This window comes from Cupressus sempervirens, chromosome 7, assembly GCF_028749045.1.
Source record: "Cupressus sempervirens isolate cs-2001-9-10 chromosome 7, ASM2874904v1, whole genome shotgun sequence".
Classification (NCBI taxonomy): Eukaryota; Viridiplantae; Streptophyta; class Pinopsida; order Cupressales; family Cupressaceae; genus Cupressus; species Cupressus sempervirens.
In genome coordinates this window covers 648,762,318-648,782,909 of record NC_143124.1, presented here as the reverse complement: position 1 = coordinate 648,782,909, position 20,592 = coordinate 648,762,318, and the positions used below count along the sequence as shown (strand labels likewise).

General features: G+C 40.9%; 1 pseudogene; it reads right to left on the bottom strand.

Annotated features, from left to right (window-relative positions):
* Positions 1–19,791, bottom strand: part of LOC149548340 (respiratory burst oxidase homolog protein F-like) — a 32,952-nt pseudogene extending 13,161 nt beyond the window's left edge.
* Positions 19,792–20,592: the final 801 nt, after the last annotated feature.

Here is a 20,592-nt window from a genome sequence, read left to right as displayed (position 1 = left end):
TTCAGAACAATATAAACTCCAAATGAAACATGCATATACAACCTTATCAATCATTTCCTCTACATGTACACTAGGTAACAATGATACAATCTCCTTCCATCACAATGGGGCAACATAAGGGACTTTTCAAAATCATAAGGAACATGAACATTGAAAGATATGGACAATGAGTAGCATGAACATTGTCCAACATGATTGTTGAGAACGTGAACAAGCTGGTGAATCCTCCTTCACAAATGAGTGCACAATGTCAAGTTTTCTCATCCAACATCAATCTGCAAGATGATCATTCCAAGCCATTTCCATTGCTCCCTTGGACACAAATCTACATATGCAACACAAAAAAATAACAAGGACCATGGGTGCTTTCCACCCAACCATAGGCCTCAAAGAGACCACCCCCGCGCTAGGGAACAAGGCTCAAACTGGGATACACATACAATCTTTCAATGCATAAACATTACATTTCAAACTTGAACAATTTTCCGCCAAGGCTATTTCACAATGGCTTCACAGATGGAACCATAAACATAGGGTGAAGGTGTGTTCTAAAATGGAGACTTGCCATACCAAACCATATCTGCAATAAACAATTTTCATGCCCTCTCGGGGCTATTATAATTCAAAAAAATTCATGCCCTCTCGGGGCTATCATAAATCAACAATTTGATGCCCTCTCGGGGCCTCCACATTTCCTCCTCCAAACCCACTACCATCATCTGTAACTCCTCAAACTTCCTTTCTACACCATACTTTCCTTATCACCCCCAGCAAGATATGAATGGTTATGGCATACAATGGATAATACAACACCCATAATACAATAAGGAAATAGAGGAAATCTAGACCTCATACTCACAATACTCCACACAATACAACAAGATGCACAATGGTGTCACACTAATCTACATGGAATGAACACCATTCAAGCACTCACATGAATGCTACTCCACAATGCAATGCAAAGCATACTCCATTGATAAACTCCACATTTGCATATTTGCTTAACCATGCTAAAAGAAAGAAATAAAAAGAAGCAAGTTTGAGATGCCAACCTTGGTCCAAGCTAGGGTAAGGATAGTTGTAGTAGAGCTCCCCTAATCTCCCTCCAAAACCTAACAATCTCTAAAATTAGAGAGTGGGTAGACACCCCACTAGTTTGGCCAAGACCCTCTAATAAAGCCTTCCCATGAACTTATTTTAGATAAAACACTAAGCTGCTACTTCTTACAAACTTGTCTCCTCTAACGGTTCATTGATAGCCCTCATGAGCTCTGAGTTATGGCCCTCAAAATACCGACCTCAAAATGCATTTAGAGCACCTTAGAGACTCCTCGATACGGGTGGCCGCAAATGATGGTCTCCGTGGCCGAAACAAGGGTTTGACTAGGGTTCACCCGCCCATCCGGAGCTAATGGTGCTGACGATTCGATGCCAAGATCAGCAGTTTCAAAGTTACATTGTGGTGCACCTATGAACTGAGGCACACTGCGAGTTTTGGCATCGAGCGAGATTGTTGTATCGAATCCAAATGAAATGTGATCTCTCAAAAATGAGATTGGTTATTTTAGGCCTCAGTATCACTGTCCTGTAGCATTTGATAGTTCATCAATAACCCTCACGAGCTTCGAGTTATGACCCTCGAAATGCACTTAGAGCACCTTGGAGACTCCTCAGTACGGGGTGGCCGCAAATGATGGATGGTCTCCATGGCCAGAACAAGGGTTTGACTAGGGTTCACCCACCCATCCAGAGCTAATGGCGCTGACGATTCGATGCCACGATCAACGGTTTCAAAGTTACGTTGTAGTGCACCTATGAACTGAGGCACACCACGAGTTTTGGCATCGAGCGAGATCGCTGTGCCAAATCCAAAAGGAATGTGATCTCTCAAAAATGAGCTAGTTATTTTAGGTCTCAACATCACCATCCTGGAGCATTTGACAATTCATCGATAGCCCTCACGAGCTTCAAGTTATGACCCTCGAAAGATCGACCTCGAAATGCACTTAGAGCACCTTGGGGACTTCTCGGTATGGGGTGGCCGCAAATGATGGATGGTCTCCATGGCCAAAACAAGGGTGTGACTAGGGTTCACCCGCCCATCCAGAGCTAATGGCGCTAACAATTTGATGCCACGATCAACGGTTTCAAAGTTACGCTGTGGTGCACCTATGAACTGAGGCACAATGCAAATTTTGGCATCGAGCCAGATCAATGTGTCGAATCCAAATGGAATGTGATCTCTCAAATATGAGATAGTTTATTTTAGGCCTCAACATCACCATCCTATAGCATTTGACAGTTCATTGATAGCCCTCACGAGCTTTGAGTTATGACCCTCAAAAGATCGACCTCGAAATGCACTTAGAGCACCCTGGGGACTCCTCGGTATGGGGTGGCCGCAAATGATGGATGGTCTCCGTGGCCAAAACAAGGGTGTGACTAGGGTTCACCCGCCCATTTGGAGCTAATGGCACTAACCATTTGATGCCACGATCAGCGGTTTCAAAGTTACGCTGTGGTGCACCTATGAACTGAGGCACATTGCGAGTTTTGGCATCGAGCGAGATCGCTATGCCGAATCCAAACAGAATGTGATCTCTTGAAAATGAGATAGGTTATTTTAGGCCTCAACATCACCGTCCTATAGCATTTGACAGTTCATCGATAGCCCTCATGAGCTTCGAGTTATGACCCTCAAAAGATCGACCTCGAAATGCACTTAGAGCACCCTGGGGACTCCTCGGTACGGGTTGGCCGCAAATGATGGATGGTCTCCGTGGCCGGAACAAGGGTGTGACTCAAAATGCACTTAGAGAACCTTGGGGACTCCTCGATATGGGGTGGCCACGGATGATAGAGGGTCTCTGTGGTTGGAACAAGAGTGTCACTAGGGTTCACCCACCCACCCAGAGCTAATGGCACTGATGATTCAAACAGTTCTAGTTGTTAGGAGTTAGATTTTGAAAAGTTGTCAAAAAAATTGCAAAAGTTGCTTAGCAACTTTTTGCAATTTTTGCGCTAAGACAAGTTTTATTGCAAATTTGATTGCAAATAGACTCTACAAACTCCTAGGGACCGTAATAATGTTCTAAACATCTAGACTTACCTAAAAAACATGTAATTTACCAAAAATCCACTTTATTGGACCAAGTGATGGCCAAGGCTTATAGTTGCACCATGGGGTCTTGTGTCCATTACAAATGTGGATGGTGACAGGGAGATCATTAGATCTATCCCTAGACCGTATTACATCAAGAAAAGAAAAATGATTAGGTGCTTTGCACTAGTGTTCCCTATATTTCATAAAATTTAAACTATAGAGTTTCCTTCCAAAATACTCATGTAGCCATTACATTCAAGATTTGAATTTTTTAAAGTAATAAGCTAAATTTTAAGTGACTTATTGAATGTTTCAACTTATGAAATGACTTGAGATTATTATGAGACCTTATTAGGACCTATGTAATGACTCACTTACCCTATGCAAACTTAGACATTACTAAAGTTCAAATCTCATGGTCCTTTACAACTTTTCAATATGAAAGTCTTTCAAAACATGATACAATATTATGACTCTTTATGCTTTCAACTGCCATGATTGGTTGCAAAATGGAAGAAATCAAGTATTCTAATTGTTCATCCGTACTTTCTAGATTTTTCTTATTTGATTAGTTTGATAAAAATAGTTTTAATAATCATAATGTCAGCTTTATATCAAATAAGGAAAAAACCAAATTTGTAATAAGATATCCGCAAGCAAGTATCTTTCATATAGTTATAAATGCTCTTAAAATTATCCTTATAGCCTTGTATCACATGCAAATATGATTTGCAAGAACTTGTTCAATATCTTCCTCTTATAATTCTTTACAAAGAACCTACCAAAATACAAATTAGAATGTGCAACTAATTTAACCTGTCTTTTTCATTATTACAAAAACTATATACAAAAAAAGTTCACATTGTACGTCATAATACATCATAAATCTTAGGAATTCCCCCCAATACCACCCTCCCCCCCCCCCCCAACTCTTCATGATGTACCTACATTCCAATATCATAAAAAAATTACTAACTTTTAAACAAGATAATCATTAGTTCATTGAATCATTATGAAGAAAATAACATAAGAAGTAAATATACCTAGTCGAGTGTTCCAATAGGGTCCTCTCTCTATTTTAGGGTCTCCAACAGGGCTTCATGATCAACATTAGCAATCGTAAAAAGTTCTTTTACTTTTGGTCTTCATTGATGCTTCAAAAACTTTACATTTGTTGCTATAATAAGATGTGAATATATGAGAATTATTTTGTGCTTCTGATAGTCTTCAAATGCAAGAATTATGTTCCTTCTAAGCATGTATGTCCGCAGCCATGTTCCAGTGACAACCACTAAACCAATAGGATATGTGAATCCATCATCATCTGTGATTGGTTGTGCAAGTTTTTGTTTACCTCTTACACAATGTGCTAACCAATAATTAGATTTCTCATGATTCCCTTGTGGTGCAACCAATGCAAAGACATGTCCTGGTTGAAGTAGATCTGATAGATGGTTATGCTCAAGTGAACTTTCCATGTCATCATTTCTGATAGAGGATATGATAGACAATGGAGTAAGATAATGTGGAGCCCATGTGTCCACTCACTCACTTGACTCACAGTGATCTCAATCACACTGAAAACAACTAGGACAAAAGCAAGCTAGCTATCGTATCCAAATGGTCTATGTACTAGAATCAAAGCTCTGGAATGAATGCATTTTTGATGAGTCTCTCACTATAGCACAATCTAATCTATCAGCTATGGACCCTTCCTCAACCAACCAAAAGAACCTGTGTACCACTGAATCAAGATTCCCCCCTTGTGATAATGCTAAACTACACCAATCAACAATGCTACAAGCATCAAGAAGATCTGCTGCCGAAATCTTCAGTTGCTCCTTGACTAGAGCTCTCTTCACACATGCCCCCCCTCCATCATGTTCTCCTTTTCCATGGCCGGACTCAAAATAACTCCAAATATGAGGCACTCCTCTCTCTACGTGCATCCTACACAACCAATAAAACATGCGAGCATTCTTGAATTGACCTGTACAATTATCTGACCAAATGATATGTCTATCTATAGCAATTGCATGCTCATGTAGGAAATCAAAATAATTCTCGAAACAATATTGCACAAACTCGTGAGAGTGAGATCTATCATCACTCATATAAAAATGATACTCTCTAATAATCTTCTGATTATCTTCCGCACTATCAGGGGCATGTCTATATTTTATGTGAACAAAAATAGCAATCTGAATAGAGTTGTAATACTGAGATTGTGTCTCATTTTGAGGTTGCAATGTGTAGTTCTAAGCAAAATCAACAACTGATATAATAGTGCCAATGGAAAAAGTCTCCTTGCACATTCTAAATTGTTCATCCAACCACTTAGACCTGTGACTATGTCTTGCATACTTGTAAAAAAGATTTGCCTTGAAATCTGAAATAAAACTAGCCACACTGATATCTTTTCCAACCAATTCACATCTAGAGCTCTCACTTCCACTCTTCAATGTGTATTTCACGGTTTCATATACCTTTTTTTCACTATTGTCTTTCCAAGATCTTGTTCGCACCCCTCATGGAAACATGTGTCAAACTTGGATAAGCCACCACATTTTGAACACTTCTCATTTAAGCAAACATTTCTATAAAAGAAACAACCATCAACTCTACGACATAAAAGTTGATCTAGCAAGTGTCTTGATGATTTTGGAAGCTCACTAGCACCACAATCCTCCAACATTTCTTTACTATGCAAAGTAGAATAGATGGAGAGTAATAGTTCATAGTGCATAGAAAACTCAACATGATATTTGCAACAACATGTATTTCGAATTTTGAGTGGCACACAATAAAATGGCTTCAAAGATTCAAAAGCCCTTTGTGATATATAAAGACTTGGATGACTCTCTCTAAATTATTTGAACAACATAGTTTGACTTACCTCCAAATAGTGTTTAGGATGTGGTGTGCAGTCTCTGATGCCAATTCTGAACTTTAACACATCTTTAGCATTGGGTGATACTCGTGAGTTAGAGTGCCAAAATTGTATAATTTCTTCCTTCACATCATCGGATAGCTTCTTATCAAAATGTGGAAGTCTCCCACCAAATGCCCATGTTTCATTTTGAAGAGGATCATCAATTTTCTCTCGTCGACTAAGTGCTATTCTCAAAGTAGTATGATTTAGATTCAAATCAATACAAGTTCGTCTCATATATCTACCCTTTCTCAAATGATGACTTACCAAAAAGGTTGTAATAACCCTTCGAGCAGCTCTGTTATCCTTCTCCCTATTATTTTTCCCAATGCTATTGAGAGCAGTGAAAAGATTCTTCACAATAATGGCATTTCTTTCCAACATTTTATTGACACGAATCTTCAATTTGGAAAGCATAGGTCTCATCTTTTGCATTTTTAATAAGTGCATGAAAAGTTGACATTGCTCTACCACTATTTTGTTGCAGAAAAACATCTGATATAGTCTTGAAGCCCATAACTGAATGGTTCTTTCTGATTTTTTCCCTTCCAAACTAGTAATAATCATTTCATCAATTTCAATTATCCATTTTGGTGTTTTAGAACATTCATGTCGATTATAATTAGGAGATATGTAACATTCTTGTGCACTAGGTTTCTGTGCATTGTCATGTTCGACATGGCCAATTATACAATTTGGATTATGACTTGGTAGCATTTCATCTTCAAAATTTTCATTCTCTAAATTTTCAATTTCGAAATTATCATTTTCAATAGGTACATTTTCATTCCCCAATTGTACATACTCATTATCTGACTCTATGATTTCACCTTCGACTAATTCATTGTCAACTTGACTAATATTTAACATACCTTATTTTTTTCTTCGATGTTCCATTTTGTCTCTTTCCCTATATGCCGCAATGTCTTCCTTTTGTGTTTATCCTTTCGATGACTGTTGCTGCCCATTCAGATAAAAAATTTGAACACCCAAGGTTATATTTTCAAATTGTTTTCGATTGGTTTGTCCCCAACACTCACTTTTTTGCAAAACCCGTGAAAAAAGAATAGAGAAAGTGATGTTGTCAAGTCTGCAGGGACAGGGATATGTTGGAAATTGGTGCCAGGGAAAATTGGATATCTAATTTCAGATCGGATATCCGATCTTATCCAATGAGATTTGGAGGGAAAATAGCCTTCGCTATATTAGTATTAATATTAAAATAATAATTGGAGGGAAACCAAATTTGGTTTATTAGTATTAATATATAGTATCAATATTATTATTATACCTATAATACTATTCTTATGACCTATGACCCCATTTGACCCATATGAACAATTCTAATATGTTCCTAGGGGTCCTAAGACCCCTAGGGACATATGTTGTCATTTAAAGGGTCAAAGGGGGTCATAGGTCACCCTATGACCCCCTTTGACCCATATATACCATTCTAATATGTCCCTAGGGGTCCTAAGACCCCTAGGGATATATCTTGTCATTTCATGGGTAGTGGGGGGTCATGGGTCACCCTATGACCCCCTTTGACCCATATTAACCATTCTAATATGTCTGCCTTCCGCAACTAGATTAGTTGCCCACAGAATTGTAGGGGGGTGGGAGGGAATCTATAGTATGAGGGATGGTAACTCTGATGGAGCTGGATGAACGAACAATCCTTCTGAGGAGGCAAGCCATTCGGCTTACACTTCATTAGCCAATATCCAAAGTTTCTTTCCATCAATCTGCCTATAGATAAGTAGGGGCCGACTAGCAATGGAAAGTTCAATAATCTGTTTGGGGGCAACGCAAGGTAGTGAGAACAAGGAAGTTATTGTTACCCTTAAATGAATACCTTTACAGGTGCCGCATCCCACTCAAGCATTGGAGTTGGAGAGGTGTGTCCTAATGGATCAAAGGGGGTCATAGGTCAACCTATGACCCCCTTTGACCCATATTAATCATTCTAATATGTCCCTAGGGGTCTTAGGACCCCTAGGGACATATGTCATCATTTCATAAGTCAAAGGGGGTCATAGGTCACCCTATGACCCCCTTTGACCCATATATGTCATTTTAATATGTCCCTAAGAGTCCTAGGACCCCTAGGGACATATGTCATCATTTAATGGGTCTTGGACGGTCATAGGTCACCCTATGACCCTCATTAACACATATTAACCATTCTAATATGTCCCTAGGTGTCCTAGGACCCCTAGGGACATATGTCATCATTTAATGCATCAAAAGGGGTCATAGGTTAATAGGTCAACCTATGACCCCATTTGACCCATATTAACCATTCTAATATGTCCCTAGCGGTCCTAGGACCCCTAGGGAAATATCTCATCATTTAATGGGTCGTGAGGGGTCATAGGTCACCCTATGATCCCCTTTGACCTATATTAACCATTCTAATATGTCCCTAGGGGTCCAACGACCCCTAAGGACATATCTCGTCATTTAATGGATCAAAGGGGGTCATAGGTCAACCTATGACCCTCTTTGACCCATATCAACCATTCTAATATGTCCTTAAGGGTCCTAGGACCCCTAGGGACATATGTCATCATTTCATGGGTCAAAGTGGGTCATAGGTCACCCTATGACCCCCTTTGAACCATATATACCATTCTAATATGTCCCTATGGGTCCTAGGACCCCTCGGGACATATGTCGTCATTTAATGGGTCGTGGGGGGTCATAGGTCACCCTATGACCCCCTTTCACACATATTAACCATTCTAATATGTCCCTAGGTGTCCTAGGACCCCTAGGGACATATGTCGTAATTTAATGTGTCAAAGGCCTTTGACCCATATTAACCATTCTAATATGTCCCTAGGGATCCTGGGACCCCTAGGGACATATCTCATCATTTAATAGATCAAAGGGGGTCATAGGTCAACCTATGACCCCTTTTCACCCATATTAACCATTCTAATATGTCCTTAGGGGTCCTAAGACCACTAGGGACATATGTCGTCATTTTTTACATCAAAACCTATGACCCTCTTTGACCCATATGAACGATTCTAATATGTCCCTAGGGGTTCTAGGGACATATGTCATCATTTAATAGGTCAAAGGGGGTCATAGGTCACCCTATGACACCCTTTGACCCATATATACCAATCTAATATGTCAATAGGGGTCCTAAAACCATATCTTGTCATTTAATGGGTTATGGGGGGTCATAGGTCACCTTATGACCCCTATTGACCTATATTAACCATTCTAATATGTCCCTAGGACATATCTCGTTATTTAATAGATCAAAGGGGGTCATAGGTCAACCTATGATCGTCTTTGACCCATATTAACCACTCTAATATGTCCCTCGGGGTCCTAGGAACCCCAGGGACATATGTCATAATTTCATGGGTCAAACGGGGTCATAGGTCAACCTATGACACCCTTTGACCCATATATACCATTCTAATATGTCCCTAGGGGTCCTAGGACCCCTAGGGAGATATGTCATCATTTAATGGGTCGTGGGGGGTCATAGGTCACCCTATGACCCCCTCTCACATATATTAACCATTCTAATAAGTCCCTAGGTGACCTAGGACCCCTAAGGACATATGTCATCATTTAATGTGTCAAAGGGGGTCATAGGTCAACCTCTGACCCCCTTTGACCCATATTAACCATTCTAATATGTCCCTAGGGGTCTGACCCCTAGGGACATATCTCGTCATTTAATGGATCAAAGGGGGTCATAGGTCAACCTATGACCCCCTTTGACCCATATTAACCATTCTCATATGTCCCTAGGGGTCCTAAGACCCCTAAAGACATATGTCGTCATTTCATGGGTCAAAGGGGTCATAGGGTGATGACCCATATGAATGATTCTAATATGTCCCTAGGGGTCCTAGGACACCTAAGAACATATGTCATCATTTAATGGGTTGACCTATGACCTATTTTGACCCATATATACCATTCTAATATGTCCCTAGGGGTCCTAGGACCCCTAGGGACATATGTCATCATTTAATAGGTTGTGGGGGGTCATAGGTCACCCTATGACCCCCTTTCACACATATTAACCATTCTAATACGTCCCTAGGTGTCCTAGGACCCCTAACAACATATGTTGTCATTTAATGCATCAAAAGGGGTAATAGGTCAACCTATGACCCCCTTTGACCCATATTAACCATTCTAATATGTCCCTAAGGGTCCTAGGACATATCTCGTCATTTAATAGATCAAAGGGGGTCATAGGTCAACTTATGACCCCCTTTGACCAATATTAACCAATCTAATATGTACCTAGGGGTGCTACGACTCCTAGGGACATATGTCATCATTTTATGGGTCAAAAGGGGTCATAGGTCACCCTATCACCCCCTTTGACTCATATGAATGATTCTAATATGTCCCTAGGGGACCTAGGACCCCTAGGGACATATGTCATCATTTAATGGGTCAAAAGGATTCAGAAGTCACCCTATGACCCCCTATGACCCATATATACCATTCTAATATGTCACTAGGAGTCCTAGGACCCCTAGAGACATATCTCATCATTTAATGGGTCAAAAGGGGGTCATAGGTCAGCCTATGACCCTTTTTGACCCATATTAACCATTCATCATTTAATGGGTCAAAGGGGGTCATAGGTCACCTTTTGACCCCTTTTGACCCATATATACCATTCTAATATGTCCCTAGACCCCTAGGGCCATATCTCATCATTTAATGGATCGTTGGGGGTCATAGGTCAACCTATGACCACCTTTCACACATATTAACCATTCTAATATGTCCCTAGGGGTCCTAGGACCCATAGGGACATATGTCGTCATTTAATGGGTCAAAAGGGGTCATAGGACACCCTATGACCCCCTTTGATCCATATATACCACTCTAATATGTCCCTAGGGGTCCTAGGACCCCTAGGGACATATGTCATCATTTAATGGGTTGTGGAGGGTCATAGGTCACCCTATGACCCCCTTTCACATATATTAACCATTTTAATATGTCCCTAGGTGTCATAGGACCCCTAGGGACATATGTTGTCATTTAATGCATCAAAGGAGGTCATAGGTCAACTTATGACTCCCTTTGACTCATATTAACCATTCTAATATGTCCTTTATCTCTTCATTTAATGGATCAAAGGGGGTCATAGGCCAACTTATGACCACTTTTGACCTGTATTAACCATTCTAATATGTCCCTAGGGGTCCTAGGACCCCTAAGAACATATGTCATCATTTCATCGGTCAAAGGGGGTCATAGGTCACCCTATTACCCCCTTTGACCCATATGAACTTTTCTAATATGTCCCTAAGGGTCCTAGCACCACTAGGGACATATGTCATCATTTAATTGGTCAAAGGGGGTCATAAGTCACCCTATGACCCCTTTTGACCCATATATACCATTCTAATATGTCACTAGGGGTCCTAGGACCCCTAGGGACATATCTCATCATTTAATGGGTCGTGGAGTGCCATAGGTCAACCTATGACCCTTTTTCACACATATTAACTATTCTAATATGTCCCTACGGGTCCTAAGACCCTTAGGGACATAGCTTGTCATTTAATGGGTCAAAGCGGGTCATAGGTCACCCTATGACCCCATTTGACCCATATTAACCATTCTAATATGTCTTTCTCATCATTTAATGGGTCGTGGGGGTCATAGGTCAACCTATGACTCCCTTTCACACATATTAACCATTATAATATGTCCCTAGGGGTCCCAGAGACATATATCATCATTTAATGGGTCAAAGGGGGTCATAGGTCAACCTATGACCCCCTTTCACACATATTAACCATTCTAATAAGCCCCTAGGGGTCCTAGGACCCCTAGGGACATATGCCATCATTTAATAACTCAAAACGGGTCATAGGTCACCCTATGATGCCCTTTGACCCATATTAACCATTTTAATATGTCCCTAGGGGTCCTAGGACCCCTAGTAAGATATATCATCATTTAATGGGTCGTGGAGGGTCATAGGTCAACCTATGACCCCCTTTCACACATATTAACCATTCTAATATGTCTCTAGGGGTCCTAGGACCCCTAGAGACATATGTCATCATTTAATGGCTCAAAAGGACCTATGACCCCCTTTGACCCTTATATACAATTCTAATATGTCCCTAGGGGTCCTAGGACCCCTAAGGAAATATGTTGTCATTTAATGGGTCGTGGGGTGTCATAGGTCACCCTATGACCCCCTTTCACATATATTAACCATTCTAATATGTCCCTAGGTGTCCTAGGACCCCTAGGGACATATGTCGTCATTTAATCCGTCAAAGGGGGTCATAGGTCAACCTATGAACTCCTTTGACCCATATTAACTATTCTAATATGTCCCTAGGGGTCCTAGGACCACTAAGGACATATCTCATCATTTAATAGATCAAAGGGTGTCATAGGTCAACCTATGACCCCCTTTGACCCATATTAACCATTCTAATATGTCCCTAGAGGTCCTGGACCCCTAGGGACATATGTCCTCATTTCAAGGGTCAAAGAGGGTCATAGGTCACCCTATGACCCCCTTTGACCTATATGAACGATTTTAGTATGTCCTTAGGGGTCCTAGGATCCTAGGGACATCTTTCGTCATTTAATAGGTCAAAGGAGGTCATAAGTGACCTTATGACCCTCTTTGACCCATATATACCATTCTAATATGTCACTAGGACCCTTAGGGACATATCTCGTCATTTAGTAGGTCGTGGGTGGCCATAGGTCAACCTATGATTCTCTTTCACACATGTTAACCATTCTAATATGTCCCTAGGGGTCCTAGGACCCCTAGGGACATAACTCGTCATTTAATGGGTCAAAGGGGGTCATTGGTCACCCTATGATCATCTTTGACCCATATTAACCATTCTAATATGTCCCTAGGGGTCCTAGGACCCCTAGGGATATGTCTCGTCAATTAATGGGTCGTGGGGGGTTATAGGTCAACCTATGACCCCCTTTCACACATATTAATCATTCTAATATGTCCTTAGGGGTCCTAAAACCTCTAGGGACATACGTCATCATTTAATGGGTCAAAAGGGGTCATAGGTCAACCTATGACTCCCTTTCACACATATTAACCATTCCAATATGCCCCTAGGGGTCCTAGGACCCCTAGGGACATATGTCGTCATCTAATGGGTCAAAGCGACCTATGACCCCCTTTGACCCATATTAACCATTCTAATATGTCTGTAAGGGTCCTAGGACCCCTAAGGACATATCTCATCATTTCATTGGTCGTGGGGGGTCATATGTCAACCTATGACTCTCTTTCACACATATTAACCATTCTAATATGTCCCTAAGGGTCCTAGGACCTCTAGGGACATATGTCATCATATAATAATGGGTGAATGGGGGTCATAGGGTTTTGACCCATATATACCATTCTAATATGTCCCTAGGGGTCCTAGGACCCCTAGGGACATATGTCATCATTTAATGGGTTGTGGGGTGTCATAGGTCACCCTATGACCCCCTTTCACACATATTAACCATTCTAATATGTCCCTAGTTGTCCTAAGACCCCTAGGGACATATGTCATCATTTAATGCATCAAAGGGGGTCATAGGTCAACCTATGACCCTCTTTGACTCATATTAACTATTCTAATATGTCCCTAGGGGTCCTAGGACCCCTAGGGACATATCTCATCATTAAATGGATCAAAGGGTGTCATAGGTCAACCTATGACCCCCTTTGACCCATATTAACCATTCTAATATGTCCTTGATTGTCTTAGGACCCCTAGGGACATATGTCATCATTTCAAGGGTCAAAGAGGGTCATAGGTCACCCTATGACCCCCTTTGACTCATATGAACAATTCTAATATGTCCCTAGGGGTTCTAGGACCCTGAAGGACATATTTCGTCATTTAATGGGTCAAAGGGGGTCATAGGTCACCTTATGACCCACTTTGACCTATATATACCATTCTAATATGTCACTAGGACCCCTAGGGACATATCTCGTCATTTAATGAGTTGTGGGTGGCCATAGGTCAACCTATGACCCCCTTTCACACATATTAACCATTCTAATGTGTCCCTAGGGGTTTTAGGACCCCTAGGGACATAGCTCGTCATTTAATGGGTCAAAGGGGGTCATAGGTCACCCTATGATCCCCTTTGATCCATGTTAACCATTCTAATATGTCCCTAGGGGTCCTAGGACACCTAGGGACATAACTCTTCAATTAATGGGTCGTGGGGGGTCATAGATCAACCTATGACCCCCTTTCACACATATTAACCATTCTAATATGTCTATAGGGGTCCTAGGACCCCTAGGGACATATGTCGTCATTTAATTGGTGAAAGGGGTCATAGGTCAACCTATAACCCCCTTTTACACATATTAACCATTCTAATATGCCCTTAGGGGTCCTAAGACCCCTAGGGACATATGCCATCATCTAATGGGTGAAAGTGGGTCATAGGTCATCCTATGACCCCCTTTGACCCATATATACCATTCTAATATGTCCCTAGGGGTCCTAGGACCCCTGAGGACATATCTTGTCATTTCATGGGTCGTGGGGGGTCATATGTCAACCTATGACCCCCTTTCACACATATTAACCATTATAATATGTCCCTAGGGGTCCTAGGACCCCTAGGGACATATGTCATCATTTAATGGGTCAAAGGAGGTCATAGGTCATGCTATAACCCATCATTTAATGGGTCGGGAGGGTCATAGGTCACCCTATGACCCCCTTTCACACATATTAACCATTCTAATATGTCCCTTGGTGTCCCAAGACCCCTAGGGACACATGTTATTATTTAATGCGTCAAAGGGTGTCATAGGTCAGCCTATGACCCTTTTTGACCCATATTAACCATTCTAATATGTCTCTAGGGGTCCTAGGACCCCTAGGGACATATTTCATCATTTAATGGATCAATGGGGGTGATAGATAAAACTATGACCCCCTTTGAACCATATTAACCCTTCTAATATTTCCCTAGGGGTCCTAGGACCCCTAGGGACATATGTCGTCATTTCATAAGTCAAAGAGGGTCATAGGTCACCCTATGACACCCTTTGACCCATATGAATGATTCTAATATGTCCCTAGGGTTCATAGGACCCCTAGGGGCATATGTCATCATTTAATGGGTCTAAGAGACCTATGACCCCCTTTGACCCATATATACCATTCTAATATGTCACTAGGGGTCCTAGGACCCCTAGGGACATATCTCATCGTTTAATGGGTCGTGAGGGGCCATAGGTCAACCTATGACCCCCTTTCACACATATTAACCATTCTAATATGTCCCTAGGGGTTGTAGGACCCCTAGGGACATAGCTCGTCATTTAATGGGTCAAAGGAGGTCATAGGGTGAAAGAATTTGCCTAAGGAAAAAATTCACCCAAGAACTAAGAACTCAAACACAAGCACAACTGTAGACCAAAAATGGAGAGAGTATGATCATAATAACAATGTATTCAATACTTTATGCTAAGAGTACACTAAGAGTGCCTGAATATAAAGGCCGTAGGAGAGCTTCTAGAATGCATAGAAGTTAGCATCATGATATGTCATACAACCAAGCACATGTCCACCAGATTTGGATTATCCTCCATTAAGCACAGAAGTAAGTGTGATGATGAGAGGATAAGCCTACAAGGATGGGACACGCAAAACAGTGTTGTAGACACCATGTTCTCGAATAGATGTGCGTACTCCTGTGTTGTCAATATGACAACTCACAAGGTTGCACAAACTCCTAAGTGTCTCACAAATAAAAATAATAAAATAATGCAATATAATTAAATAATGTATTAACCTAAGTAAACTTAAGTAAGTGTAAATAGTAAAGTACTTATTTACACCAACACCCCCCCTTAAGTGCGAGTTAGGAGAATGCCCTTAAGCTTACGAACTTGGATGAAGATGCATAATGGGTCTCGGCTACGAGGCCATGTTAGGTACCCATGTACATAATGAAAATGCAATCTCCCATAAAGCGGGGAAAGAGCGAAAACCTCATGAGAAAAACCCTCCCCCAAAAAGAGAGATAGAAGAGGATGCATTGATGGATGGAGTAATCAAGACCCTCCCATTATGACATACATCCAGTATATAGAAAAGAGAATGAAAGAAGGAAGAGAGACAGAATAGGCTCCCCCTCCCAAAAGAAGAATGCCAACAAGTGAAAGCCACTCCGATGAAGAAGCTAGTCCAAGAATGCAGAATGGTGTTCCTCCCCTTAGGAAGAAACAATGCCCAAGGTACGGTCCTGAAGATGTATGGTGGCCCTGAAACCTGCTCAAGTATCCCTTACTGACATTGAAGTTCACCCCTTCCAACTGTGCTGAAAAGAATGAATGCAGATCTGTCAAAGATATCTGTTGAACCTGTTCCATTGAACCATTTGTCTCCTCTACTGACAAAGAATCCTCCACTAATTGATGTTCATAAGGATCCACAGTCATGCCAACCTATTCAGATTGATAATGTAGAGAATGGACATGAGGGTCAGAGTGAGCCCTCACAACAACTGTAGAAGTATCATCATCAATGAGAAGATGTGTGTCCTCAAGTCTGTCTCCCAAGTCAAATGAAGATGGGGCTAGAGGACGAGATGTACCATGCCTAGATGGACCTTTCACTGTGGCAATATATGCACATGGACTGGACTGATGTGACCTCTCACTGCAACTATCGACAGAACCCCACATATTTGAACTTGTTGAAGCACTATCGCTGGTGTCACTATCAGTTTCCACTGTGTATGAAGTATAGAGAGGAGTAGAGGATAAGGTCGGAAAACTTTCCTCAAAGTGAACATCCTTCTCCACAAAAATTTTGTGTGTCTTTGGATCCATAAGTCTATAAGCCTTAATATTGTCTTCATAACCAATAAAGGTACAAGGCCTAGGTGTCTATGCCTTGTGACCCCTGGAAGATCTGTTTGCCCAAGCAGGACAACCGAAGACTCTAAGGTGACTCACAACCGGTTTTCTACCACACCATGCCTCAAAAGGAGTCTTGCCATCTAAGGTTGGATGAGGAGACCTATTAAGTATGTGAGTAGCACTGCTAATGGCTTCAACTTCAAGTGCAGGATCGAGAGACTTGGCCTTTATCATGCAACTTGCCATGGTCTTGAGAGTCCTAATCCTCATAGCTGCAACATCTATCTTGTTCAGATTGAATGCCGATGAGTTTTGAAGATCAATCCCCTCAATTTTGCAAAATGTCTTAAGTCTCCTATCTACATATCTGTTCTCATTGTCCACTCTAATACTTTGATGGCTTTCCTTGACTTGTGTTCAACATGAGTCTTGAAGTCTTGAAGTTTATGAACTACTTCATTCTTATGATGAAGGAAGAAGACCCAAGTGAATCTTGAAAAGTCATCAACAAATGTGAGTATGTAGCGGCCTTGGTTGACTGAAGTCACTGCAAATAGTCCTGCTAATACCATGTGAACTAGCTGAAGAACAACTGGAGCTTGAGAAGACTTCCCTTTATCATACTTCTCCTTGAGATGCATATCCACTTAACAAGATGAACACTCCCCCTTAGAAAAGCTGATGTTGGGTAGACCTTTGACCATGCGTTTTGAGCAAAGTTTCTAAAGAGAGCAGAAGTCAAGGTGACCAAACCGCTCATGCCATAAGTTGATGTTTGAATTAGAGTGAGTTAACAAGGCTTGAGAAGAAATCTTAGGCACAAAATGGGAGAAGGAATAAAGCCTCCTGTCATCATTGACTTTCCCAACTGCTACCAATGAATCATCTTTGAGACTTCGCACCATCATTGAATCTGGAAGGAACTCAACCTTATGACCATCTCCAAGGTGAGTGATTTGGTAAACTGAAAGGAGATTAGAGCTTAGATTTGGAACATAGAGAACATCTTTGAATTCCCCATCTTCCATTTCTACATGTCCTTTCCCTTCAACTTCCATTTTTGCATCATCTCCCACAAAGATGTGTGGTGCCTTTGACTGCTTCAATGAAGAAAAGTCTTGCTTTGAAGAACCCATGTGGTAGGAGGCACCTGAGTCAAGTATCCATTTCAAAGAAGAATTTGTGTTGGCCATAAGTGCTTGACCTTTACCCTTTGAAGAGTTAGGAGTAGAATTCTTGGAAGTACCTGGCACTTGAATCTTATTCTTCTTGAGTAGATTTTCTAACTCATCGATTCTTTTTGTCTTACAATGATGCTCGTCATGATTTGGCTTTTTGCAATATGCACAAAAGAGTTTGTCCTTCTTTTCATTACTTCCCTTCTTGTTTGAAGAAGAACCACCTTGTTGAGAGGAATCATGTTGTGTCTCAGATTGTGTTTTCTGCTTCCACTGCTTCTTGTTGTTGTTTTTTTTCCCTTGACTAGATGTATGATCATCACGAGCTACTAAGGCTTTGGTCTTAGATGACTTGAGAAGACCAAAATCCACCAAGTGAGATTGTTCAACAATCAACATGTCTACAAATCCATCAAAGGAAGGCTTCTAGTAAGTAGATCCCATGGTCAACTTGTGAGTATTAAAGCTCGAAACAAAGTTGGCATACTCAGTAGGTAGCTTTTTCAGGATGTGATGTATCAACCTATCATCCTTCATGGGATTTCCACAATCGTTTAGAAGTGCCCTATACTCATTGACTTTGATGATATAATCCTGAATTGTGTCATAATTTTTAGGATCTAAGAGAAGTAGATCATCTTCAATCTAAAATCCCTTTTCTTCATCCACTTTACCATACAACTGTTCAAGTTTATCCCAAGCTTCCTTAGATTTTGAACAATTTATAATGTGAAAGAGAAGATCCCCATGTACACAACTCCTAATTACACCTAAAGCTTGTCGATCTTGACTTGTCCAATCAATGAGTTCTTTAGCATCAGTAGGTTTAGTGATTGTACCATCAACATAAAGACTATATCCTTTTTCCATTAATCTACTCCATGCAATATCTTTCCATGTAGAATAGGTGCGTGAAGTTAAAGGAGGACATTTAAAACCCATGATGCAGAAATGAAAGAGCACAAAATAGAGACACAAGAACACAATACACACCCCCCCCTTTTCATTCAATCAAAAGACTCCCCCAAAAAAAAGATGCTTTGGCTCTTTATAAGTAGTGCTTTTACAATGAGCCACTTGTCAAAATGAACAAAGTGGACTTTCTAATTTGGCTTTTACAACTACCTTATGAGGCTGAAATCTGTCACTTAAGCACTGTAGCTTAGTTTTTCAACAATTCTGAAAAGAATCAAAGCATTACAATGCCAAAGAAGGCCTAATTTTGAAAGTGAGAAATTTGTCCACACAACCCTAGAATTTGACTTCAAATTTGGAAAGTAGACAAAAAAAATGCACTTAAAAAAAAATAGAACCTGAAAAAGTGACCAGATGTGCCTGTACGGAGCTTCTGAAGTTGCAAAAGGCAGGATTATGCAGGTAAAATCACCAAAAAATGCAATTTTTGCAAAATTTGTGCACCAAAACCAAAAAACAACACCACTACTAGAAAATTTAAGAAATTTTACCTGATTTCAAAAAAAATTGAACCTAAATCGGAGTTCAGATGTCCAAGTTACGAGCTCGCAAAGTTAGGCTGCCAAATTGAAAAGCAATCTGGAGAGGGGTCTAGAGGAGAAACTGTGATGCTAAATTTGATGGTCAAATGACAATCAAAGTAGTTCTAAAATGCCCTATAATGACGTCCAGATGGGGGTCAAATTTAATACAATGTTCTCATGACGTCAGCAAAAATTTTGCCCACTGGATGACGTGGCAGATGATGTGGCAGTACGAATATGTACTGTACGAAATGTACGAAAAAGGCTAGCATGGCAAGAAATTGCATCATCTATCCACAGGATTACGTGGTAATGTCGGGTTGGCTACGTACTGTCCATGTGGCGGAACAAGTGGCAAACGTTTTAAAAAATAGCATTGCCGAAAATGCAAAAAATAGTGCCAAAAATGGGACAGCTGCCGGCGGGAAAGATCTGGTGGTAGGAATGTCTTCAGTTGTCGAAAAATAGTGAATAACGCCGGTCGAAAAAATGCAAACGCCATAAATCTTCACACGGATGCCAGGATAAGTGTTTAATCCCACATTGCGTGGGTTAGCACAGTCTGCGCTATATATGAAGAAAGAGTCACATACGATAAATAAATCCCAAAGCTGTTGCCGGATATTGGAAAGGTTGGCCGACGATGATGCCTACTGGGGATATGGTGTTCTTTGCAGATTTGCTGATACTACCGTTGCGAATTTGAAGATGTACGATCTCTACCGTTGTGTTGTAATAAATGGTGGGAAATAAACCCTACGAAATAATAAAAAATATTCGCTGTGCAGGCTGGAAGATATTGTCGGTTATGTTGGGCGGCCTGGCTAAATTTGGTAGGTGATGGTATCCGCCGGTTATGTGTTGACTAGGCCGGTTGGTTTGAATTGTGCTGAAAACCGACAATTGATGCGGCTAGTTAAGGGTCTGTCGATTGGTGGTGTTTGAATTTGACTTGCCGAACACTAAAGTTGCAGGTACGA